The sequence below is a fragment of the Pogonomyrmex barbatus genome, unplaced genomic scaffold (assembly GCF_055798465.1).
Source record: "Pogonomyrmex barbatus isolate J1 unplaced genomic scaffold, ASM5579846v1 scaffold5, whole genome shotgun sequence".
Taxonomy (NCBI): Eukaryota; Metazoa; Arthropoda; class Insecta; order Hymenoptera; family Formicidae; genus Pogonomyrmex; species Pogonomyrmex barbatus.
Window position 1 is genome coordinate 618,079 of NW_028297149.1, and position 26,864 is coordinate 644,942.

Consider the following 26,864-nt stretch of genomic DNA (forward strand, 5'->3'; position numbering starts at 1 on the left):
CTAAACACGTTATTTGCGATAAATATCATGCCTCGGTAGTCGAAGGGATAAGATGCCTGCTCGATAAGCAGGAGATTCAGGTTGATTCCTGGCTGAGATGGTATTTTTTCGCAAAATAATTACGAGTTTTCACGACTGGTTCATGATTGGGCCCCGCCATGATGCGCATCCTCTCTTCTTATTTGTTCTATTATTAATGCAAAATTGCCACCTATGTATCTTGGCTCCCAGACTTTGTAGTGGTCGACACATTCAAACAAAATCTCGAATTTTATAACTCTGTTATTATGGAAAGTAATTAAATAAATTGAGAAGGTTAACATGTTTTTCATGTAGTAATTGAATTCACATTTTATTTGAATATAAAATAATGTCAAGGTATTTTCGTTTCTAAACAGAATCGATCTGATTTTTTCCCAATTGATAATAAAATCTAATAATTCTATTGTTCGATTCTGATGACATCTTTTGTTGTATTCTTGCATTGTTTGACATTTTTTTGCATTCTTGAGACATTCCGAAAAGCAGAACGTTATCTAAGTAAATTACTGCGTAGCAGCTATTTCTCAAAAAGAAGACTACTGCTTTCAATATTGCCATCAATATTTTCAACGAACAGTGAGGTATTCAGCTCAAATGATAAATAAGAAAATTCAAATAAATTAACATTCAATTTCAAAAATTTTCACGAATATTTGATACTTGTATTAAATATGCATAAGGATAAAAAGCAATATTAAAGGATAAAAGCAGTAAAAATCAAAATGATTTTAATGAAATTACAGAAATCACAGACACCACAGATCAGAACACATCACAGATCAGAAATACTCTTCTCGCTTGTATCTGTGTATACGAGTGTGCAATCGAGATCGTGCGTCGCGACTCAACGATTAAGCGCGCACCGTCATTCACAGCTTGTAATATCCTAACATGTTGGCATAATAAAATTATTATTTGGTTTCTTATTTTCTTAAATCAAGTCACGCAATAATTATTTACTTAAATCCTAAACTCGGCGAGCTACCTCCGCGCAATAAGGTCGCAATCTCCGAATGGGAAAAAACCCGCACATTTTAAGATAAAGAAAACAAAAAGGAAAGCAGGTAAAAGGAATAGAAAGAAAAGAAGATAAAGAGGGAAATGAAAAGGGAATTTGAAGCAGAAATAATAAATTGGAATACAAGAGAAAGAAACGAGGTTACAAAAAGTTATGTAGAGGAAGAAAAGAAAAAAGAATTAGTTAGTAGAAGAATGATTAATGAGAAAAATGCATCAAGGGTTAAAAAGTGAGAGTGAGATGTGGGAGATAATAAACAGAGAAAGAAAGAAAAGAAAGAAAATTAATGAAACGATACAAGAAAAATGGAGAGGACATTTTATGAGATTATTGGGGGAGGAAAGTGGAGAGCATGACAGTTAGAAGAGATAGAAGAAGAAGAAAAGAAAAAAAATAGAAAGAGGAAATTAACAAGAAGGAAATAAAAAAAGCAGAAAGAGAAAGTTAAAGGACGAAAAAGCAACAAGTATTGAGGAAATTGCGAACAAGGAACGGAGATATGGGTGGAAGGAGCTAGAAGAATGAATCTGGAGTTTTTATAAAATGTGAAAAAGGGAAGAAATTGGCTAGAAAATTGAATAGAGAAAGTAATAGTGCCGATAATTAAAAAATAGAAAGAAAGTGTAAATGATTACAAGAAGAAGCCTTTATTGACAGCATTATACGAGGGTAGTTTGAAAAGTTTTGAGCCTTAACATGAAGATGACATTACTCGTCAAAACCATTCTAGTACTACAATAGTATATGCTTTGAAAGACTTTTGTGAAAATTTCAGCCATTTTGGACGCTCAGTTATTGTTTGACAGTCGATTGTGTCAGGCGATGTCAGTGTTTTTGTAAAAATGGAAAAAATTGAATATCGTGCCATGATTAAAATCTTACATTTGAAAGGCAATACGCCTGCGCAAATTAAAATCGAATTGGACGCTGTTTACGGGGACTCTGCCCCATCATTTGCCACCGTAAAAAGATGGGCAGCTGAATTTAAACGTGGTCGTACCAGCTTGGCTGATGATGAGCGTTCGGGACGGCCAAAAACTGCAATCACTGCTGATAACATCGAAAATGTTCACCAAATGATCGACCGTTGACTCAAGGTTAGAAAGATAGTAGAGGCTATGGGCATATCGAAAGAACGCGTTTGTCATATATTGACTGAAGAATTGAATATGCGCAAGCTGAGTGCCGCACTTGCTCACTTACCAAAAACGAATTCGAATGAACATTTCCAAGAGCCTGTTGGAGCGGTTCAAGCGAAACGAGTCAGATTTTTTGCGTCGATTCATAACTGTAGATGAAACTTGGATCCACTACACTTCAGAGACAAAAGATCAGTCAAAACAATGGACTGCAAAGGGTAAACCTGCTTCGAAAAAGGTGAAGACGGTTCCATCAGCTGGGAAGGTAATGGCGACTGTTTTTTGGGATAGTCACGGAATTGTGTGTATCGACTATCTTGAAAAAAGTAAAATAATAACGGGAGCGTATTACGCATCATTACTTGATAAACTGAAGGCAGAAATTGCAAAAAAACGGCCGCATTTGAAGAAGAAGAAAGTGCTGTTTCATCAAGACAATGCACCTGTTCACACTTCGGTGGTCGCCATGGCCAAAATTCACGAACTGCACTTCGAATTGGTTGATCACCCACCGTATTCACTAGATCTGATCCCCAGCGACTTTTTCCTGTTTCGTAAGCTTAAAGTTTCGCTTGAAGGACAGAGATTTTCATCGAACGAGGAGGTCATCGCATACGTAAACGCCTATTTTGCGGAGCAAGACGCCAACTACTATTTGGAGGAGTTAAAGAGGTTAGAGTATCGATGGGAAAAATGTATCGACTTAAAAGGAGATTATGTTGAAAAACTGTATTTGACCGAAAAAGTACTTGTTTCTATGTTAGGCTCAAAACTTTTCAGACTACCGTCGTATAAGGTGTACATTGCTAGACAGGTTAAGAGAAAGAGATAGAGAGAAATTTTGTCACTCAGTTAAACAGCTTTTCAAAAAGGAATGGAAACAATAGATAACATCTATGTAATAAATTATTTTAGATAGTTAGGAAAAAAGGAAAGATAGTGACACATTTGTTTTTTCTTCGAAAGAGAATATTTAAAGACAGTCTTCTATTCGGTAGATAGGGAAATGTTGATAGAGGCAATAACGAAACGAGGAATAAGGATTAGGAAGAATGAAAGAACTGGCAAGGGAAACGAAAAGTAAGATAAAAAAAATAGAGAAAACGAGTTGGATAAAACAAGAGTATTTAACTAATTATTAGCTAATTATTGTTTAATGTGCTATTGTTGGATTCAAAGAAGGAAATGGGAACGATGGGATGGGGAAAGATCAGATTAAAAGAGGAGATATACACTCTAGCGTACGTAAATACATAATAATGTTATTAACAGAAGAGGAAAATGAAATGTAAATGATGTGAGAAGCATATTGAAAAGATTAGAGGTATTAGAAAGAAAAAAAATTAGATCTGAATTATGCGCAGGATATTGGTGCAAGTGACTTGAAATGGTTTAGTTTATTTATTATGTGGATTCTATGTATTAGGTGTACAAAAAAGTTCTGAGCTTTAGATTTCATACAACCGAAATAACAATTTAAATTTTATATATCTTCCCGTCTTTTTGCGGTTTTGCGTTGACATTTGGCCTTCTAAAATGCCTTTAAAATGCATACGGTTTGGCGTTTGATGCACAACCTCAAAAATCAGTAGTATTCACGATGGCAATAACAAAAGAGCATATTCGATTATCCATCCACTTCGCGTTTCATCTGAAGAAAAATGCTGCTGAAGCCACTGCAATGATTTGTGCTGCATATGGAGAGAAAGCTGTAAGTCATACTACATGTAAAAGATGGTATCAAAAATTTCGCCAAGGAGATTTCAGTCTTGAAGATAAACCGCGTGCTGGACGCCCTCAAAAGATTAAAACGGACGAATTGCAAGCACTGCTGGATATAAACTCTGCGCAAATTGAAAAGGAGCTTGCAGCTTGGCGTTACGCAGCAAACCATTTCCGTACGTTTACATACGATGGGAAAGGTTCAGAAGGAAGGCAGATGGGTTCCGCATGAATTGTCCGAAGACAACAAAAATCGTCGGCGTGACACTGCACTCACTTTGCTTTCAAAGTTCCGGAAAAAAGATTTTCTGCACAAAATCATTACAGGCGATGAAAAGTGGATTCTTTATGATAACCCTAAACGTAGAAAATCATGGGTTGACCCTGGTCAACCTTTGACATCGACGCCAAAGTCCAATATCCATGCCAAGAAGGTTTTGCTCTGTATCTGGTGGGATTGGAAAGGTGTGTTGTATTACGAGTTGTTACAACCGGGTGAAACAATCATGGCAGACCGCTATCAACAACAATTGACCAATTTGAGCGATGCATTAGAAGAAAAGAGGCCATTTACAGGCCAAGAACGTCGTAAAGTGATCTTGCTTCATGACAATACTCGACCACATGTTGCGAAAGCGACTTAGAACCATATCTTTGCGTTAGGCTGGGAACTTCTCCCACACGCGGCGTATAGCCCAGACATGGCGCCTTCCGATTACTACCTATTCCGGTCGCTGCAGTATCATTTGGCTGATACACATTTCGTAAGATTTGAAGAGATACGAAAATGCATTGATGACTTTATCGCTTCGAAGCCGGTGAGTTTCTATCGTCGTAAGGAATTCGCAAGCTACCCGAAAGATGGCAAAAGGTCGTTGATGCAAACGGGGAATATTTCGCTGATTAATATTTTTTTGTTTATTTTTTAATAAAGATTGAATTTTACAAAAAAAAGCTCAGAACTTTTTTGTACACTTAATAAGTCCAATATTAATTTTTATATACGCAACACGAATTTAGTTAAGAATCATATTGTACATCTTTTTGTCGCAGATTTACTGAAGATGACCTAATACAGGTAGAAATGTTTATATTTATTGTTGTTCAATAAACGGAAATTTTTAAACAAGAAGATCCAGTTAGGTCTTACATGCCCTTTATCTTTATCAACTTTCTGAAAATTATAATAATCTTGATATTTGAATCTTTTCAACAATAATCTTTATTCATTATATCCTCTGTTAATTCTTTTCCGATAAAAATTTAGCTACATTACTTAATGCTGATTTAATCTGTAGTGTATTTAGCTTTGCGTTTTATGACACATTTTTGAACAGTTGAGTGAAACTTTATTCAGAATAGTATTATCTGAAAAGAAAGAATTCTATTATTGATGATGCGAGGATATGGAGATCATATTAAATCCTTCGAGCAAGTAGCTATTTTATTTAACACTACTCACTCAGATCGCGAACCGATTTCGAAATTTTTAGTACAAAAAATGGTCAAATGAAGAAATAGGATCCATCAAAGATCGACAACATGGCAAAATCAGCGACAAGAATTTGGAAGTGATGCAAACATTTGTAGAAAATCCTTATTCTATTGTAAGGAAGACAGGCACATGACATTAGTGGAACGTCTATTCGTTGTATTTTAATACATAAGAAATGGTTTCCTTTCAAAATTAAAATCACACACGAGCTAGCAGAAGATGATCAAAGAATTAAATTTTGCGTCGCAATGATACATCGATACGATGACAATAATATCTTTTCTGATTGAATAATTTTTTCCGATAAAACTTCTTTCGAATTGAATGAAGCGGTAAATCGGCATAATTGCCGATACTGAAGTAACGAGAATCCTCATTGGATGAATGACCTCCGCACACAATTCTCGAAAACTTAACGTTCAGGCGGGTTTTTGCGAACGAGATATTATAGGACTATTCTTCATCGATGGAAATTTGAACGTGACAATTTATTTGAACTTAGTGCAAAATGAAGTCATACGCGCTATTGAAAATATGTTCAATGGGAACATACGAAATATTTGATTCCAACAAGATGATGCAGGACCACACTTTGTAATAGCAGTGCGACAATTTTTGAATAATATCTTTTAAAACCAATGGATAAGAAGACATGACTAAATAGAATGGCCTCCAACATCACCAGAGCTATCTCTCTTAGACTATTTTTTATGGAGGTACCTTAAAAGCAATGTATACGCAATAAAACTTGCCGACTTGGCAGATCTCAAGGAACAAATCATATACCAAGTTGATTTTATCACATACATGATCAGAAACAAAAAATGACATGCAAAATTTTTTGTGTCGTATAGTTTTATTTTATACTTTTTGTAATTATTACTTTGCAAAAAAAGTTATCTCAGCCAGGAGTCGAACTTGGATTTCTTATTTATCGGGCAGGCATCCTTTCACTACAGAGGCATATGATGATATTTATCGTAATAATGTGTTTAAAATAACATGTTGAACAATCTAATGTCAACATATATACATATATTACAATATACAGAGTCTCAAAATTTCCGCATTTGGAGTATACTATGTGATTCTTTATGTCAAAAGAAACAACTTTTTCCTTTAGCAAAATTGCGTTTGACGAGTATGAGTAGGTTACAGCGTCATCAGATTAAAGATGACGAATGAGCGCACGTATGTACGTAGCGGTCAGGGCCGGCACGCGTTCCTCAGACCAGCGCGGCTTGGTACCTAATCTTTAACGACTTAACGTATTGTTAATATACGTATATTGTATTGTTTAAAATATGATAAAAGTTAACAAAATAAATATTGCTTCATCTTTTACGTAACGATTCAATAAAAAAATTGTCTGATTTCGTAGCATTATCTGAGAATAAAAATAAATATAAATAATATGGCGTATGAATTGAGCGTTCTATCAACGAACCGTACAAATAGATACTTCTACAAATGAAAGCCAGCGGTCACAGACAAAAAACTAAATAGTTTATAATATCTTTTAATTCGATAATGGATGATAAATTCAAAGAGATAATAAATGATCTTGATATCAAATTAGCGTTTTTTTAGTATTGTTACGTCCAGCCCAGAATAAATTGTAAAATTAAGAATTAAGGATGTAAATGAATAAGAATGGGCTCGGAAGGACCAGCTGCTCTCTCAAGTCGCTGGAACGACATCGACAAACGTTTAATCAAATGCTCAAGAGCGGCGTATTATATAAACACGATAAATTAAAATTTAAATAAATAATAAAATATGTTTTTTAATTAATATCAGTAATAATAATAATATTATATGCAATTAAATCTCAGGTCTGCAGCTTCATGCAATTTGTCTCGTTATTTTATATATAAAAATATTAAGGTACTGTTATTGGTACTTGTTAATGATTTACAAAATTTATTTTAATAAATTGTTACGTCCAGCCCAGAGTAAATTATAAAATTAAGAATTAAGGATTTAAATGAATGAGAATTGAATGGGCTCGGAAGGAAAAACAGCTGCTCTCTGGAGAAAGCTGCTCAGGCGTGGAAACATGGTCTCGAGTCGAACGCATTGTTTATGTCTCTCGGCACTGGGTCAACGATAAAGAATTGCTATGACGTCTCGCTGTAGACGTACGTTCGTCGGTCGTTTTTTGGTAAAGAAACTTAATTCTTATTACCAGGGAAAGACCTCGGAATCAATGGGATGGGGGAAAGAGATCGAGGAATTTTAAAGAAAATAAAAAATAAAAAAAATTAAAATTAAACATTGATTTTAATTGGTAAAATAAAGATATACATAATAAAGAGTGGAAGAAACAAGAAAAGAAACATTTGTGTGTGTATATGTATATGTGATATCGCAGGTGTTACATAAGTACGGAGGCCATCGGATCGGATTTTTACGAGAGAAAGTATGAATATATGAGTGAATCTTTGGTATGATCCTACCCGGTAATACAATTAATATTCTCTGGTTAACTTAAACTAATGATTATATAATAAGCAAATGAAGGGAAAATTACAAAAATATATAATAAGGAAAATAATAAAAATCGTATATAATATGTGTATAATGACAGAAGATTAATACATGAAGGTTAAGGAAGGGAGTATTTTTGATGTTCCTCGAGAGGTGAAGTGATTAGGTCGATAGGATGGGATTCTTCGTCTTCTAAATCCTCAAAAAGAGATTCGCCATCTCGGAATATGGGACCTGGTGATAGGGCATAGAAATCGATGAGGTATTCTACATCGGATGGATGCACTGGGGAATAACTAGGTGCGATCGGTTGATATTGATATTGTATAGGAGGGGGAAGAGGAATAAAGTTAGATGAAGATATTGAAATTTAGGTGCTTGATTTAGGGAGGATTCAGGAGCAGTTAATTAATGGCAATTTGATCGGCTCTTTCGATATCAGCCTAGAGTTTTTGGTTCGGCCCTGACATTTCCGGTGATTCCAGTCGCAATTACAACGATGATGGGATCGTTTTTCAGTATCGCGTTATCGAATTTTAGAAGCTGGGACTTCCGATTCACTTTTTTGATTTACTAGGAGGAAAAGGATTGATCAATAAAGAGAGATGTGAATGCGTATGAGAGAGAGAGAGAGAGAGAGAGAGAGAGAGAGAGAGAGAGAGAGAGAGAGAGAGAGAGAGAGAGAGAAGGAAAGATCAACCAGGAGCCTTATATAGCTCAGACCGGTTAAAATAGAGAGAGAGTGAGAAAAGGAACCGGGAGCCTTATAAAGCTCTAACCAGTTTAATAAGAGAGAGAGAGAAAAAGGAAATGCAACCGGGAGCCTCGCATAGTTCAAATTAGTAAATAGAAAGAAAGGAAGACAATTAGGAGCCTTATATAGCTCTAACCAGTTAGTAAGAATGAAAAAGAAAAAGAAAATGCAACCGGGAGTCTCGCATAGCTCAGATTAGTTTAATGAGAGACAGAAAGAAAAGGAAAGAACAACCAGAAGCCTCGCATAGCTCTAACTAGTTAGTAAGAAAGAGAGAGAAAAAGGAAGAACAATTGGAAGCTTCACATAGCTCAGACCAGTAAATAGAAAGAAAAAAAAGGAAAGATAGATTAGAGTGTCATGGAGCAGAGGAAAGAAATAAAAATCTGAAATTTATAATTAATGAATAAACTCACTGTTAATTAGCTGGAGCGATTATTTCGAAAGAACAAGTCTTGACTTTTCTTTAAAGAGTTGGGATCTTCGTGCACTGAAGTGTTCGAATGGTTCGAATGATTGAATGGATGAAAGTGACACTAATGAAAAATTACTTAATAATTCTGCCGTGGTTCGGAACCAGCCCTATTTATATGGGAGAGATATGATCAGGATCTGAATCTTAGTTGAGGGGCAAGGGCACTGGCAGGAACTCTGAGATGTGTGTGTGTGTGTGTGTGTGTGTGTGTGTGTGTGTGTGTGTGTGTGTGTGTGTGTGTGTGTGTGTGTGTGTGTGTGTGTGTGTGTGTGTGTGTGTGTGTGTTATTACATTAGATTCTTCGCTTCTGCTTGGCACATGCCAAGGTGACAGTATTCGGACTTGTGACGGCTCTAATTCTGGATTAATAATAATAATAATAATTCTTTGCGTATTCTTTTTAAAATTCTTTAAAAATTTTTTTTTAATTAAGCGTATTATTATAATAGTCACAGCAATTACAAATCTTTCTCTTATTTCTTGAAATTCAATATAATTCAGTATCTTATCTAATGGAAAAAGAAATCAATATTTTTATATGAAGAAAATTATATTATTCGTTTTTCGGAAAGAAAAGAATCATGGAGTCTATTGGATGTAACAGTATTAATAAACTGAATGAATTTATACGTGCCCATAAAGACAAGATTCCATCGGATTCATGTAAAAATGTATAAGGAATTAAATGCAGTAACTGTGGAAAATGTTACATCGAACAAACCAAAAGACAGCTAAAAATAAGATTAAACAAACATCGCAGTTATATTCAAAGGAACACGGACACTAAATTGATGATTACTAATCACAAATTAAAATACAATCATGAATTTGCATGGGACAAAGTTAAAATTTTAGACTTAGAATGTGACTGGGATAAAAGATTTCGGAAATGTCGTTTATCAAACTACATGAGAATAAGACATTAAAGATACAAATGGATCCTGCATTTTTACACTACATGCCTATGTTTTAGTTTTCAACAAATTATAAATGTTTTTTGACTCTCATTATTTTGTAGTTTTATTACATTTTGATCTATCAGTTTTCTTATTACTTGACTGTCCTTTGACAAGTGGTTTAACTTTAACTTTATAAGTTTTAATTAAATTCTGTACAAAATTTTTTGAATTGACTACTTACTTAAGGAAAAAGTCACAACTGTCCCCCCCCCCCGATTTTAATAAGCTTCGAGTATGTTAAAATATGGACAAAGTAAGAGACACATATTTTTTTTTATCTGTGTTCTCGAACTTTAAGGGGGTGAAACCATCCCTTGAAAAAAATCGATTTTTTTTCCTGAATAAATATCATCCAAACCATTAAAGATATCAAAAAAAGGTTTAAAAATTTTACGGCTGCAAGTGTATTTTACAACGAGATGTATTCGAATTTTTCAAAAATGTTATATTTATTTAATCCCCCTCATCTCCCCCTAATTTAAAAAAATTTTTTAATTTTTATAAGAATATAAATTCGAGAGCATTTTATACTATACAACGGTATACAATAAAATCATTTTCCGAAATCGCATTTTTGGGAAATGAGCGTGAAATACTTTTATAATATATACGCCCTCCATACGTCTCATACTGCATTGGCTGCGCAGGACAACATTAAAGGCGAATATGATGCAGTTCGTCAGTACAGTATCAGTACAACAATAATTATTAAAATAAGAGCTTTTTTATAATAATAATAATAAGAATATTAATAATAGTAATAATAGTAATAATGATAGCAGGTTTTATTAAACGGTATTCAAATATTTTTGATAAAGTATCAAAAAACAAAGCATTTTAGACATTTAGAAACAAGTTATAAATAAAGAAATAATTATAAAATATAGTTATTTATGGTTTATTTAATTTGATAAAATATGGTTTATTTAATTTTGGTCGTACGACAGCTATTACAATGCTTACGATAGATATTGCAATGTTATGAATATATTTTATTGGTCAACATTTATATTTCGTATCGTAATGCAACTTATTATTATTGCAACGCTACGCAAGAAATAGATTTGTTAAGGCATAGTTTTATTTGTATATGTTATTTACATGAACGTTAGTATAAAAGAATGCAAATCGCAGCGAATCCGCAGTTTTATAATTGATTTCATTCTCTAAAATATTATTGATTGATACAAGTGAGAGATACGAGCTTAATAAATGAATATGTACTTAAAGAAAAAAGTTATAAAAGTTTTTGCTGTTTATATTTTCATACATTTTTTATTTTATAAATTCTTTAAGTTGAAATTATAGTTATTTATTTTAATTAACTTAAATTTTAACTTAAGAATTTTTTAATCAACAATTTATTAATTTTGACAATATTTTTAAAAAAATTTTTAGACATAGTAATACATGATCTATATATTATACAAGATTATCCATCCTTCTTATTCAACAAATTTTTTTGTAAAATAATCAGATATTACAAAAATACATTAAATTCATTATAAATTAGCTATTTAAATAAGTAATTATTTAAATAATTAACATAAAATAGAAGAGGAAGAATTATTGAATTTTCAAACCGCATTTGATATATCAGATGCAGAAGAAATAGAACTGACGACAAAGAAAATTACGCATACAATGTAAAAAAATGTAACGTCAATAATATCTCGATAGAATATATAAACAAAAGCAGTTGAATTTTGAAGAAGCAGTAAGACAAATTCAAGAAGAATTGAAGGAGTGAAACAAAGGTTTTGAAATTTTTATTAAAATTTCATCCGATGCTCATGTAAACAATGTATGCAAATAAAACAACATCTCCACAAATCTATTTCTTGCGTAGAATTGCGATAATAAGATATTATGACACGAAAATATATAAATGTTGATCCATAAAATATATTCATAACATTGTAATAGCTAGCACTGCAATAGTTGCCGTATGATCAAAATTAAATGAACGATATTTTATAAAAATAGTCATTTCTTTATTTGTAACTTGTTTTTAATTGTCCATGGTACTGCATACATTCTTTGATATATCATCAAAACTATTTATATATTGTTTAACAAACCCACTATTATTATTAAGATTATGATTATGCTTATGATTATTATTATTAATAACAGGAAAGAGAGATCAATGAATGAACGCAAATGAAATGACGTTACAAAAACAAATTCAAGTAAACAATATTTATTGTAAAAATAATAATTAGCGGAATAAACAATACTTAGGTATAAGCTGAGTACATGTTAACAAACTACAACGAGAAACATGGTTATTTTTCGACAAGCAGGATCTTGGTTGCTAGATTTTTCTAAATGAAATAAATTCAAACAAGCATATCACCAACTACGCGCCATTATAAATGGTCTTCCAACGTAGTAGTTCTATAACAATTCGATAATCAATATTTTTTATATTGATTAAAATCCCCTTTTATTATCCTTCTTATAGGAAATATATATTGCGAAAAATATTCTCCTCAACCAGGGATCGAACCTGGATCGTCTGCTCTCCGGACAAGTATCTTATCCACTAGACACTGAGGCTATGATAATATTTATCGCAATATTCAGATAAATAATGTGTAAGCATCTTTTTCAGCTGACGCGAGAATAAAAAGGGATTAATCGATATCAAAAATATTGATTATCGAATTGTTATAGAACTACTACATTGGAAGACCACTTGTAGTGGCACGTAGTTGATGATATGACTGTTTGAATTCATTTGATTTAAAAATATCTAACAACCAAGATCCTGCTTGCTGAAAAAATCATGTTTCTCGTTATAGTTAATAATTAGCAGAGTCACTTTCAATATAAATTTGATATTATACGTTTCGATATCACGGAGCCTTCTTCAGCAATTTTTCTTTCCAAAAACAATAAAAAACGAAGGGGAATTGTTAATGCATAATTTGTTAATTGTAAATGCATAAAAACTTATGCATCTAACTGTTAACTCTTAATTTCACTCCTATAATTATTATACATATTTTTATAATCTTTTATCTATTTGCGCTTGAATCTAAATGTGGCACGTTCTATAATTTCATCGAATCAGTTTTTATGCATTTACAATTCCCCTTCGTTTTTTATCGTTTTTGGTAAGAAAAATTGCTGAAGAAGGTTCCGTGACGCCGAAACAACGTCGTCATTATCGTCGTTGCCCGGTACCTATGTACGGTTACAATTTCTATCATGAAAGCGCTACTGAGCCCAAGTAGACTCAATGTACACTGCCTATCAATGATTCGCTCGATTCTACAGGGGTCCTGACTCATCGGTCTGATTTATCCGCAGGATTGATAAGATCTAATGATAAATATGTGCGCATCGAAACGGACATTAACAATAATCTAGAATAATAAGAAAAGTAATAAACACACTATTTGTTTTTATTTGTTCCATCTTTCTTCTCTCTTTTTCTAATTTAGAAAGAAATGCATAAATTATATTTTCATCGTTATATTATTCATTCGATTTTTATATCTATATAAACATATATTTCGTAACATGTGCTTCGAATTATAAATTATACTAAGTAATTGGTCGAGCATTCTTCTACAATTACTTGCAATAATTTATGCACTTATAAATGTTTCTAAATTATTACTAATATATCCCTTTTGATAAGCGCATATTTATCATTATTAATCTTATCGACTGAGCAGATCATTGGATCGATAAGTCAGGATCACTGTAGGATTTAGCGAATCATTGGCGGGCAGAGAATTTCTAATATATCCCGTGAAAAATTGGGAAATGTCTTTAATTACTGCTCCTTATGTTACGAGTCAGATTGACTGATTATTAATAAAAGGTCTCTATCGAGTTCAAGATTCCGCAGCCTCCGCAGTGATGTATACACATAACGAAAATAAGAAAATAGAAAACGAAAGAGTGAGCGAGATAGTATGCTTGCTCTTTTTCCGCACATCCGATAGTGATCAACGATGTTGAGTTTCGCGGCGAATTTGACAGTTCGTGATAATTTGTTTCGGAGTGTAAGTGACTCATGTTTGTGTCTATTATGTTGCAAGTAAGTTCTAGAATAGAACTAGAAATAGAAGAAACAATATAAATAGCGTCATTTTAAAGCCTGGAAAAAGAGGAAATATGCTATCTCGCTCGTACTTTCGTTCTCTATTCTATTTACTCTCGTTGTACGTATTATAAAAAAAATGTCAAATATAAAAGTGTCAAGACACGCTTTTCGAACATAGAAAGATAGTTAATATTACAAAATATCTGATATCACTATAAAATTATCTTTTTAAAAAAAGGTAAAAAAAGGGTATCAAGTATAGTAAGATTTATCTAAATTGCATTTATTTAAGTATTCAAGATCATAAAAAAATAGAAATAAAATCTAAGTACATATGTTTGCACTTAAGAGTTTTCCTACTCAAACCTAAGTGTTATATCACAATCTTATTAAATTCAAATAGTATCTAATCTCAACCCTAATATATCCTCAACCTTAATATATCATTTTGTTGGGTTATTTTTGAAAGGAATACACAAATATCAGTTTGATACTTTAACAGAAAATAAAAGAAAAGTATTTATTTATTAATCACAATACTGACAATGCCACAAACATCTAGCTACTGCTTTCACAACAACAAACCGACGAGAGAGAGAGAGTGAGAAAAAGGGCATCTAGCAAGAGCGTTCAAAAACAAAAAAAAATACTTGTGTTGGCGCACAAATTCAAATATCCCTTTAACACTCCCACTTATTTGAATTTATTTATTATGTTCATCCTCTCACGCAAATAACAAAAACGCTGTTTTGCTAGTGGCTTTGTGAATATGTCGGCCAATTGTTCGTTACTTTGTACGTACTTAATTTCAATTTCACCTTTTTCATACATATCTTTCACAAAATGAAAACGCACATCTATATGTTTGATTCGCTTGTGGTATTCAGGATTTTTCGCTAGTTTAATCGCTGATTGATTGTCGACATGTATGACTATTTCCTCACATTCTCTCTCTAATTCTTCTAATTCTTCTAAGCCAAAAAGGCCTCTTTTATACTGTGCACTATATACTCCGCTTCTGTGGTCGAGAGAGAGAGAGAGAGAGAGAGAGAGAGAGAGAGAGAGAGAGAGAGAGAGAGAGAGAGAGAGACTACCGGCTTCTGACTACCACGCTATTAGTCCGCCATTCAGCAAGAATACGTAAGCTTGTAGATTTTCTCGATTTACACATCCAGCGTAATCCGCATCCGAAAAATCAAGTAGATTAGAATTACTCACACTCTTTCCACATTATTCCGTAGTCAAGTGTTTCGTTTAAATAACGAAACACCTGTTTTATGGCTTGCCAGTGTTCATGACCATAGTTGGTCAGGAACTGATTTAGAATCACAACATACTCTATGTCCGGACGTGTAATTTTCGCAGCGAAAAGAAGCGAACCGATCGCTTCACGGTATGGAATGTAGTACATTTCAGTCTTATTTTTAGCGCTTTCGTTATAAATTTTGCTTTGACGCAAGCCAGATTCCGCAGGTACACTCGAAGGCTTTGAATTCTCCATTTTGAATTTTCTTAATATTTTCTTTATGTAGGCACTTTGTTTTAATTTTAGATTACGTTTCGCACGATCCCAATTTCAATTTCGAGGCTAACGAATTCCGCTGGATCTTCGATTATTTCGAAAGCTTCTTCTAAATAACTTAGCACTTTCTGTATGGCAGACTTACACTTTGAGAGCAACAATCCATCATCGACGTAAAGTACAAGAAATATCGTCACATAATTTATCAGACCAATGAAAATACATTTATCACTTTTGATGCATCTAAAATTAAGTCTTAAGGAAGTCAACGAATTTGGCATTCCAACAGCGTGGAGATTGCTTTAACCGTACAAACTACGTTGCAATTTACAAACTAGATTTGGTGAATTTTTGTCTTCGAAACCTTGGTTGGTGCATGAAAATTTCTTCTGTAAGATCTCCATTGAGGAAAGCCGTAGTCACGTCGAACTTAATTATTTCCAAATCGTCCTCTGCTGCAATGACCAGAAGCATTCGCATTGATTCGTATCGAATCATCGGTGCGTACGTTTCAAAATAATCCACTCCTTCACGCTGTGCATAGCTCTTTGCTACTAACCGTGCTTTATGTCTTTTGAACCTCCCATCTGCATCAGTTTTAAGTCTGTAAACCCATTTGCATCCGATGGGATGCTTTCCTGCAGGCAACATTTGCAAAGTTTTATTTTTCTGGAGAGCAGCTACTTCTTCTTTTATTGCCTGTTTCCACTCATTTGCCTTGTTGCATGAGACAGCATCCTCATAATCCACGGATACTACATCTGCTATTAAAGCTGAATCGTCATATCTAATTGGTTTTTTTAACATACTTCTGTCACGAAGACGGCTTTGTTCTTTGCTGGGCCTGTTTTCACCAGAATCATATGTTCTTGGGTATTCAAGCTCAAATTCTGCAGACGCAGTCTGGATATGGTCATTGTCCATATCTTCATTTTCTTCACCGTGTTTTCCAAAATCCAATTCGAATAATAAAAGGTTATTCGTCCTCTCAAGTTCTGCATCCTGGTTTTGACTATCTTCTATACAGTCGACTTCGCTGCTAATATGTATCCTGCATGTATTTTTCTCCCACAATCTATAATTTTTAGATTATCCATCGTAATTAACAAACATCATCTTTTTGTTTCTTGGCTCGAATTGAACGTTTTTCTTTCGGTACATTCAAATACGCATCGCTTCCGAAAACACGCAAATGATTAATTTCCGGTTTATGCCCAAACCATTTTTCAAAAGCTGTTCTATTTTCAGCTTGCTTAGACACTGATCTATTCAAAATGTAGCACGCAACTTTTATCATCTCAGCCCATAAACTTTTTGGTATGCTCTTTGCAATAAGCATTGACCGCGCACTTTGCATTATTGTTCGTATTTCACGCTCAGCACGTCCATTCTGCTCATGAACATACGGGGACGATAATTCGTGTACAATACCTTTCGCATTTAGAAAATCGCGAAACTGTGACCCGATATACTCTTTTCCGTTATCAAATCGTAAGATTTTTACACTATTTCCTGTCTAGTGACTAGTGCTTCGAAACGTTTAAATATGTCTAATACTTCAGTTTTATGTCGCATAAAGTATACGAAAATCAGAACATTCATCCTTGAATAATATAAAATATTTTGAGCCGTTTGGTGTTTCAATATTAATTGGTCCACACACGTCAGTGTGAATCATTTTGCCAGGTTTAAAATATCTTTCACGCTTACTTGACGGATGAGATTTGTCTGTTTCGCAAGCACACATGTTTCACAGAAAAACTCAGTCGAATCGCTAATTCTTAAACCATTTACGACAAATTTTTCTATGTTCTTAATTGTATTTATATTTATATGGCCTAGCCTTTCATGCCATAGCTTCAACGAATTCACGTGAATTACATTGCATTCAGGGGGAATTTTAGTTTTAAAAAGCATAACAAATTACCATCTCGAATTCCTTTTGCAAAAATTTCGCTGTTTTTCTCTTGCAGTTTCATAACAATCTTTGTAAGAATGAAACGAAAAACCTTTACTATTCGCAGCTCCCACTGAAAACAAATTTCGCTTCAGGTCTGACACATACAATACATTCGATAATTGTCAGTCAAACAGATTACCATTAACCGACACCTCGGTCTCTACCATACCGACACCGGCAATCGGCAACATCTTATTGTTCGCAATCTTTATCGTACGCATTTCTTTTACAGGCTCAATCATTTTGAAAAATTCCCGCCGCGATGTCATGTGCATACTCACCCCAGAGTCCGCGATCCACACATCTTCGTCTTTCACTAAATCAGTACAAGATTCCAACACTTTGCACATATACGTAGATGCACTTGACCTCCGGCTTTCTGATTTTTCATCCTTCTTCTTCTCAAACTTTATGACGGCGATCTTTTTCCAGCACTCTTGCGTCCCTTTTGATTGCAATGATTGCATTTTGTCCTTTTCTTTAGATCCTTGAGACTTTCTTTCTTCTTTTGATTAAGGTTTTTGGCCTCCTTTTTTTTCAGTTACATGTAGCGCCTTTGTTTGAAAAGCAAGCGACAAGATTACTTCTTCCATTTCTGTTTATCTTCACGCAAAGTCCTGGCAATGAGAATTTCCTTTCTCCTATTCGCTGCCGCGATGCATTCCCTTACCATTGTGAAAGCAGAAAATCTTGCTGGCAGACTGTTTAGTAGTTTTGTTATTGTAGAGGCTTCGGACAGATTTTCATCTGCATTTTCCAGTTTCTTGCAGATACTCTCAAATTTTTCTAGCTGAGTTGTTACTGACTGGTTATCTGTGACTCGAAAGTCGTAGAATTGCTTTCAGGCGCTTTGCTTAGCGTCGACACTCGTATCACCGTACAAGGAAGTTAATTTTTCCCATATCGCCTTCGGTGACGTGCAATTGATTAGGTTAGCATGTAGCGACTGGCCCACTGAAGATAGCAAATTTACGACTGCTCGCGATCTGTTTTTCTTCCTCTAATTTTTCCAGTCTAAAGGCTTCTCATTTTTGTTAGGCTCTATGTCCGTGCCGTCTATAAAGTCTGTTAATTCTTGTGCTTTTAATGAAAATGACACGCTAAACTTCGCTAAACTTTCCCACATCGGGAAATTTTTTTCATCAAGCTTAGTTAAGCCAAAAATTTCTTTGTCCGTCATTTTTAGAATGAAAAACAGCACTGAAAACTTTTGGACGAAAAATGGCGTCATTCAAATCTTTTTCTTTTTCTTTTCACATACTTTCTGCGCAGTGGAAGCGTATTGAGCCTATAACCTGTTGGGTTATTTTTGAAAGGCATACACAAACACCAGTTTGATACTTTAATAGAAAATAAAAGAAAAGTATTTATTTATTAATCACAATACTGATGCCACAAACATCTAGCTACTTTCTTTCACAACAACAGACCACGACAGAGTGAGAAAAGGGGTATTTAGCGAGAGCGTCCAAAAACAAAAAAAAATACTTGTGTTGGCGCATAAATTCAAATATCCCTTTAACACATTTATATAAAAAATTTGATATCAAAAAAATGACGCCAAGTTATAGCCCTTGAAAGTTAAATGTACAATTACTTTTAAAAAATATAAATCAATTAATGATCCGTATCTTTGTATTAGTGCTGATGGATAAAGAAAACAAAACAATTTAAAGTAATAATATATATAATATATATAATATAATATATAATAATAACATTATAAATATAATAGTAACATTAAAGTAATAAAAATACAGTTTCTTGCACATAATATATGTCGTCATATATATTACTTTATAACAAATAAATTTAATCTTATATCGATCTTGTATTATTCTTATATTGCTCGATACAATCGACAATATACACATAGTAATTATCATTTTTATTGCTGTCGCAATGTTTCTTAAATATTGTCACTTTTTAAATAAAAATTTCTCATTTTTACTTTGTTATTATTTCAATCTAACAGCACCAAGTTTTTTTTACATAAAAATTTTTTTATTTAAATTAAATTTTTTTTATTTTGTACTATTACCTCTTTAATTCTTTATAATTAAATTTTCCATTCGATACAAATATATATATATATATATATATATTATAATATATACATGTATTTAAAAATTCTTTATAGAAGGATATGCCGGAATATTATATATATTAGGTGTACAAAAAAATTCTGAGCTTTTTTTGTAAAATTCAATCTTTATTCAAAAACAAACAAAAAAATATTAATCAGCGAAATATTCCCCGTTCAACGATCTTTTGCCATCTTTCGGATAGCTTGCGAATTCCTTGACGATAGAAGCTCACCGGCTTCGAAGCGATAAAGTCATCAATGCATTTTCGTATCTCTTCAAATCTCACGAAATGTGTATCAGCCAAATGATGCTGCAGCGACCGGAATAGGTAGTAATCGGAAGGCGCCATGTCTGGGCTACGCCGCGTGCGGGAGAAGTTCCCAGCCTAACGCAAAGATATGGTTCTAAGTCGCTTTCGCAACATGTGGTCGAGTATTGTCATGAAGCAAGATCACTTTACGACGTTCTTGGCCTGTAAATGGCCTCTTTTCTAATGCATCGCTCAAATTGGTCAATTGTTGTTGGTAGCGGTCTGTCGTGATTGTTTCACCCGATTGTAACAACTCGTAATACAACACACCTTTCCAATCCCACCAGATACAGAGCAAAACCTTCTTGGCATGGATATTGGGCTTTGGCGTCGATGTCGAAGGTTGACATCGGGGTCAACCCATGATTTTCTACGTTTAGGGTTATCATAAAGAATCTACTTTTCATCGAATGTAATGATTTTGTGCAGAAAGTCTTTTTTCCGGAACTTTGAAAGCAAAGTGAGTGCAGTGTCACGCTGACGATTTTTGTTGTCTTCGGACAATTCATGCGGAACCCATCTTCCTTCTGAACTTTTCCCATCGTATATAAACGTACGGAAATGGTTTGTTGCGTAACGCTAAGCTGTTCTGCAAGCTCCTTTTCAGTTTGCGCAGAGTTTATATCCAGCAGTGCTTGCAATTCGTCCGTTTCAATCTTTTGAGGGCGTAGCCAGCACGCAGTATGAGACGTATGGATTGCGTATATAAAGATATTTCACGCTCATTTCCCAAAAATGCGGATTTCGGAAAAATTTATCGGAAGACTTTATTATATACCGTTGTATTCAGCATAAAATGCTCTTGAATTTATGTTCTTAAAAAAATTAAAAAATTTTTGAAAATTAGGAGTGAGATGGGTTAAATAAACATAACATTTTTGAAAAATTCGAATGCGTTATTGTAAAGTACACTTGCAGCCGTAAAACTTTTGTTTAAAACTTTTTTGATATCTTTAACGGTTTGGATGATATTTATTCAAGAAAAAAAACCGATTTTTTTCAAGGGATGGTTTCACCCCCTTAACGTTCGAGAATGCAGATAAAAAAAACATGTGTCTCTTATTTTTGTCCATATTTTAACATACTCGAAGCTCATTAAAATGAGGGGGACAGTTGCCTCGATCCTTCCCTTGTTAGTATGCATTTGATTCTGATGCGGTAAGACAGCGAACGCTTAACTCACGATCAAAGAAATCCGAATTATGATTTCTGTTATTTAGGGATGTGACTATTGTTTCTCTCACATGATAAGACAATCGGAGTGAGCGACACGCAAATTGTTGTACCGCAGTAGAGGTCGACCTTCCCACTTTCAAATTATATCACTGAAGTTGATTCAATCATTAGAGTCGAAACGTATGATGGAAGTGTAAGAATAATGAAACAATTTCATATTAAATTGCGCATTGTTTACCGCGCCATTCCCAAAGCCATATTTTCACTTATTTATTATTTTTTATTTTTTTGTTTTGCTTAAAATATGAATTTGCGTGTCATATTTGTCAATTATACATATATTTATATATTCCTTCACATAAATATAAAATTTTAAAAAATATTTTTATTATTAAAAAATATGCAAATAAGATTTTTTAATAAAGTAATAAAATTAAATAAGTAATAAAATTTAATAAATAAAATTAAATATTTGTATTTCATAATTTTATATATTGTTACGACCGAGCGATGTTCCGCTCGACGCTATCCGATTTCCAACGTGAAGATCGTTCTTTGCCGACGCGGTTGTCAAGCGGTTGTTAAGCGGTTGTAGCGAGAGAGTCGGCGGTGCGGCGCGCGAATTTGAGCCGTAACGCGGATTATAATTGCGAATAATAATTAATTGTGAAAGTTCTTGTTAATGCTCCTGTGCTTTGTGCGTAATAAAGTTTGTATTCTTTTCCCAAACTGTTCTTCCTTTCTTGACGCGAGTGAATCCGCCGCGTGATATTTTTGGGGGCTCGTCCGGGATAGGAATAAGAAAGAATATGGCGGAGCGTCAAGCAGAATCGAAGGGAAAGGAAATAGTGACGGAGGTGGGACAGGAAGGAGCGTCGGGGAGACGGGTCTCAGCCAAAAAGAGAGCTTGCGTACGAGCGGAGGAACCGGAAATGACTCCAAACTTGGAGCTTCTCCAAATGACCATTGAGGAGCTTCGTCTTCTGAGAGAGGAGCGAACGGAGCGGCGACGCGAGGCGGAGAAGCAGAAAGGATCGATGCGGCAGACCGAAGAGCAAGAACTATCCTTATTAGGCCAGTCAAATCCAATTTTAAGTCTCGGTCTCGGTTTAAAGTTAAAACCCGACGTATATGATGGAAGTGTTCCTTTGCGGGAATTTTTATCTCAATTCGAATTTGCTCGGGGAGCAATAGATGGGGAAATTCGGAGAAAGTGATTGTGTTGGGTTCCTGTTTGAGAGGGAAGGCACGTTTTGGAGGGGTGAACAGAGTTGGAAAATTCGCAATATAGCGAATTAATTTCTAGATTAAAATTACGTTTTGGGGAAAAACTTTCGACACAAAATTATTATATGCAATTTATAAATCGGAAACAGAAATTTGGGAAAGATTTGGCCGCGCTTGGCTCGGATTTGGAACGTTTGTCTCGTTTGGCTTATTCGGAGTGCTCACCTGGCGTACAGGATAAAATTGCGTGCTTGCAATTTATTGTTGCATTGGCGAACAGTTTTATTAAGCCCCTTCAAATGGAAGGGCATATATCGCTGTAGAAAGAGCCATAGCGGTTAAGGTTATTAAGGAAAATAGTTTTTCCAGAGTTCAGGAGGAGGACCGAAAAGGGAAAATTGGTTTTGAGGTCGGACATGAACGAAACTTTTTAAATAAAGAAAGAACTTTTTCACGTGATTATAAACAAAATCGTGGGAAATTTAATAATTTCAGCAATAGACAAAAGGAAACTTCCGGTCTTGGAAGAGGAGCCAATGAATGCTGGCAATGTGGAGCTAAGGGACACTTCCGATCAGAGTGCCTTCAGTAGTAAATTCAAAGAAGAGAAACTCGGGCTCGTCGAGCTTTGCAGTAACGCTTTGGTGTAACGCAGGGCTCGGCGCGGAAATATAATACTGCAAAGGAAAGAAATTTTTCTTTCGGGAATTTAGGTGGGAAATCAGGAAATTTTTATCTCCAAGAAAGGATAGATGATCAAAATTGTGTTTTGACGAGGTTTAAAATTATACGGACTCAGATGTGTCGATTCTTAATAGGAGGTTAGGCCGGATAGGCAACAGTTTTGAATAGGAAATAGGAAATTGAGATATCCAACTGGGCAAGAAGTTCCCATTGATTTTAAAACTATAATATTAAAGTCGAGTTAGGGAAGTTTTCCTTAGAATTTCCGATGTATGTGGCGGAAATTGAGTATGCATGCATCTTGGGAGCAGATTTTCTTGTTAAAGTCGGGCAGAATAGGATCTTCAATTCGCTCTTTAATAATGACGATTCTAAAAAAGAGGAAAACCTATCTTGTTCTCGAATTAGTCTCCCTGAAAGGAAGATTCTTGAATTTTTATTAGATTTTTTCGATAGGAATTCGGTAGGTTTAAACAATTTGCAAAAGGAAAGTTTTTCTGAATTTCTTGAGGAGTTTCAGGATGTCATTTCGGAAAATATTGTAGCGGGAAATTGCTCGGTAATTGAACATTCAATTTCTGTAGGGAAATCAAGTTCTATTAAGCAGACTCCTAGACGTATTCTCTTACAGATGCGAGATGAGGTGGAGCAAATTCTTGAAAAGATGAAATAGCAAGGGGTGATTGAAGAATCCCATAGTCCTTGGGTTTTTTCACCTGCAGTTATGGTGAAAAAGAAGGACGGGACATTGAGATTCTGTGTAGATTACAGGAAGCTCAATGCAATCACTGAAAAGGATTGTTACCCATTGCCAAGAATTGATGATCTTCTTAATCGTTTGTCGGAAAATTCTTGGTTTTCCACGTTGGATTTAAAAAGTGAATATTGGCAGGTAAGGCTTCGCCCAGGAGATAAAGAAAAAACGACATTCTTAATAGGTAACGGTTTGTGGCAATTTATTGTGATGCTATTTGGATTATGTAATGCTCCGGCGACTTTCGAAAGATTAATGGAAAGAGTTCTTCATCAGATATTAAATAAAATCTGTTTGATTTATTTAAATAATATTGTGATATTCTTACTTTAAAACTTTTGAAGAGATATTGGTTAATTTACGAGAAGTTTTTCTTCGTCTCAGAACAGCGAATTTGAAGATAAATCCAAAGAAATGTTCTCTGTTTGGAAGGAAAGTTAAATATTTAGAACATGAAGTCTCGGAGGAGGGAATCTCTACTGATTCTGAAAAGATAACTTCCGTACAGGAATGGCCTGTTCCGCGGAATAAGAAACAAATCCGTAGTTTTTTTTGCTCCTATTATAGGAAATTTATTAGAGGATTTTCACAAATTGCAAAACCTCTATTTTCCTTGACGAAGAAACGGTGTAGGTTTGTTTGGGATAAACATTGTCAGGAGGCTTTTGAAAAGCTTAAAGCGGTGTTTGATTTCTTCCCCTGTCTTATTTTTTCCAATCGGGACGGGACAATTCATTTTGGATACCGACGCCTCGAATCATAGCATTGGTGCTGTTTTGTCCCAGATTCAGGAAGAAAAGGAGAGAGTAATTGTTTATTTTAGTAGGGTGTTAAGTAAGACTGAAAGAAATTATTGTGTAACTCGTAGGGAATTGTTAGCGATAGTTGATTTCTTGAAAAGTTTTCATCACTATTTATATGGACGAGAATTCTTAATAAGAATTGACCATGTTTCTCTCCGTTGGTTGATGTCTTTTAGAGAACTGGAAAGTCAGTTGGCTCGCTGGTTGGAACGTCTACAGCAATATAATTCGAAATTTCTCATCGAGCAGAGAAATCGCATGGGAACGCTGATGGATTGTCAAGGCGATCCTGTGCGGAAAGTGATTGCAATTATTGCGCCAGAGTGGGAAGAAAAGAGGAGGAAAACAAAGGGGAATGTTTGGGAAGGATAGTTTTGGAGGGAGGAGAATCGAAGGATTGGCGTACAGCGCAGTTAGAAGATTCTTCGATTGTTGAAATTCTTCGGAGTAAAGAATTAGGCAGACGCCCTCTTTGATATGAGATTGTTTCCGGAAATGCTTCTTCGAAAATTTATTGGTCACAATGGGATTCTTTGGTTATTAGGGATGGAGTTTCTTTGTAGGAGATGGGAGTCTCCTGATTTGAAAACTGTTATTCTTCAAATTGTTGTTCCTCATAAAATGATGCAACAAGTTGGAGGAGGCTCATGATTCTCCTACAGGGGGACAATTTGGGGTAAATAAAACTCTTGAAAAGATTCGGAAGCGTTTCTTTTGGGCGACTTGTAAACAGAATGTAGAACATTGAATCAGGATCTATAAAGTTTGTGTAGCTAAAAAAGGTCTTGCTGGAAAGGGAAAATCTGCTTTTCAGATTTATAATGTGGGTTCTCTTTTTGAGAGGGTGCAGATGGATGTGTTAGGTCCCTTACTGTTTTCATCTTCCGGGAACAAATATTTATTAGTGGTTACTGATTGTTTCTCGAAATGGGTGGAAGCTTTTCCACTGAGAAACATCAAAGCTAGTACGGTGGCAGAAATCTTTGTGAATCAGATAATATCTAGGCATGGAATGCCATCGGAAATACATACGGATTAGGAAAGGAATTTCGAATCGCGAATGTTTCAGGAGTTATGCCGAATTTTAGGAATAAACAAAACTCGCACTCCTCCTCGCGCTCCTCTTCATCCACAATCCAATGGTCAGGTAGAACGACAACATCAGATTTTATTAAATTATTTATCTAAATTTGTTTCAGAGAATCAGAGAGATTGGGATCGTTGGGTCCCTTTAGGATTATTAGCTTACAGATCTTCTAAGCATGAAGTCACAAGTTTTACTCCTGCGAAGTTAAATTTGGGTAGACAATTAAGATTGCCGTTAGATCTTCTTCATTGTCCTCCTGAAACCGATAATGTTCTTCAAGAAGGAGAATATTCATTTAGATTGAGGGAGAGAATGATTCATATCCATAATGTTGCGAGTCAACGTATGAATTTAAGGTCGCAAAGGACCAAAATATATTACGATCGGAAGGATAGGCGACTAAATTTTGTGCCTGGCCAGAAAGTTTGGTTTTATAATCCTCAAAGAATGCGAGGTAGGGCTCCCAAGTTGCAAAGTAGTTGAGAAGGATCTTTTGAGGTAACAAAAATGAACGATGTAGTTTATTGCATTCGAAAAACGAAGAGACACAAAAATAAAGTGGATACATTTGGATAGATTAGCTCCATTTGTGACGCGGTCACCTCGCTCGACGCTCGGATCGGCTCGTCGGTGTCCGGGTTCGAGAGGAGGGGAGACTCAAGCGTACGCGAACACAAGTGGCGGCGAAAAGATCGTTTATTAGTAGATACAGAGTAGTGCAGAGCCGGGTGATGTCGCAGTGTCGCTGGTAGCAAAGCGGAGACGCAACCGGTTAGCGTAAGGCGATGAGATGCGCAGGACGGGTGCGGCGTGCGGTCGACAACGGTGTATTTACACGGCGCGATTACCACCAAGGATCTTAGGATTACTGACTTATAACTAGCGGCCTTAATCTCTATCGCATGCACTTACGAGCTAATGTCAGGCGGGACGGTTAGGTATTGCGGGCAGGATTGAGTGCCACGTCGAGCCCTGCCTTCGCAACGGAAACCGGCGAAACCCGATGGAGCTGAGCGAAACCTCAGCCCGAGGAGCGGTAACAGGAGTCGGCGAAACCCGACAGAGCTGAGTAAAACCTCAGCCCGTGGAGCGGTGAC

At 35.0% G+C, this 26,864-nt stretch overlaps 1 protein-coding gene across 4 annotated transcripts in view; it reads right to left on the minus strand.

The window, feature by feature from the left end:
* The window catches only part of LOC105422411 (lachesin), a 707,047-nt gene that overhangs the window by 384,094 nt on the left and 296,089 nt on the right, over positions 1-26,864 (minus strand). The gene's annotated exons all lie outside the window — the stretch shown is intronic.